Here is a 1125-nt window from a genome sequence, read left to right as displayed (position 1 = left end):
ATAGAATTTTTTTCTTCCTTTCAGAAAACTTGGTTCAAATCTTTTAGAAAATTTGCCACCTAACGTCTTCAAGAATTTAGAATGCCTTACTATATTGTAAGTATTTCTATATAGTATTAAATGTTCTTTAAGTGTTTATATTAATACTTGTAGTTGTTGCTGTTTTGGTATATGTTTTAATTCTTCCATTCTTCTTCTCCGAAAAGACTAACCAGTAGTAGTAGTAGTAGTAGTAGTAGTAGTAGTAGTAGTAGTAGTAGTAGTGGTGGTGGCTTTGTTGCACTAATAATAGCAACAGCAGTAGCATTAATAGTAATAATAACAGAAGAATCAACAGCAGCAACAATAACAACAGCAGCAACAAGAAGAAAAGCAGCAGCAGCAGCAGCAGTAGTAGTAGTAGTAGTATTAGTAGTAGTAGTAGTAGTAGTAGTAGTAGTAGTAGTAGTAGTAGTAGTGGGAACAGCAGATCAGCAGCAGGAAAAGGAGCGGAGTGAGTAGCAGCAACAGAAGAAGAAGAAGAAGAAGAAGAAGAAGAAGAAGAAGAAGAAGAAGAAGAAGAAGAAGAAGAAGAAGAAGAAGAAGAAGAAGAAGAAGAAGAAGAAGAAGAAGAAGAAGAAGATGGAAGAGAAGGAGGAAGAGGACATTGTTCGGTACGATGTGTGTCTATCGACCGGAATAAGGACTGTATGAAAGTGTTTACGATACCTTGAATATTGAGGGCTAGTCGAGAAAATACGCAGTCCTAAAGATCCACATTTTTGCCATTAGTCCCACAATATATGGGGAGACGAAAAATGGCAGTTCCGGTGTGATACATTGGTAGGGGCGGTAACATTTAGGTGTCCTTCATTTTAACTGCATAGTTCAAGAAGGTAGGAAAAGAGTAAATACGGAAAAAGGAGGAAAACTATTTGAAGGATTGACCAAAGTAGACCGATGATTATTGATTTTAGTGTAAATATAGGAAAGTCAGTTGTTTATTAAGTAATAGGAAAAGGAGCAAGAATTTCGGCTCGGTTGTTTTGATCAACAGTCGATCTAGAAGCGTCCAGCTGTTTATTAGTTTCAGTAGATAGTTAAGTTTAATCTGAGGAAATCGCATATATATATATATATATATAT

The 1125-nt window shown here is 35.6% G+C and overlaps 1 protein-coding gene across 1 annotated transcript in view; it reads left to right on the top strand.

The window, feature by feature from the left end:
- Positions 1 to 10: 10 nt before the first annotated feature.
- LOC106873188 (follicle-stimulating hormone receptor) overlaps positions 11 to 1125 on the top strand; it is a 471564-nt gene continuing 470449 nt past the window's right edge. The window contains exon 1 of the mRNA XM_052969708.1: positions 11 to 96. The gene's annotated coding sequence lies outside the window, so the exon portion shown is untranslated. The remainder of the gene's footprint in view (positions 97 to 1125) is intronic.

This window comes from Octopus bimaculoides, chromosome 7, assembly GCF_001194135.2.
Source record: "Octopus bimaculoides isolate UCB-OBI-ISO-001 chromosome 7, ASM119413v2, whole genome shotgun sequence".
In the NCBI taxonomy this organism is placed as follows: Eukaryota; Metazoa; Mollusca; class Cephalopoda; order Octopoda; family Octopodidae; genus Octopus; species Octopus bimaculoides.
The sequence above is the reverse complement of the archived record's forward strand: the minus strand, read 5'-3'. Positions and strand labels throughout refer to the sequence as shown.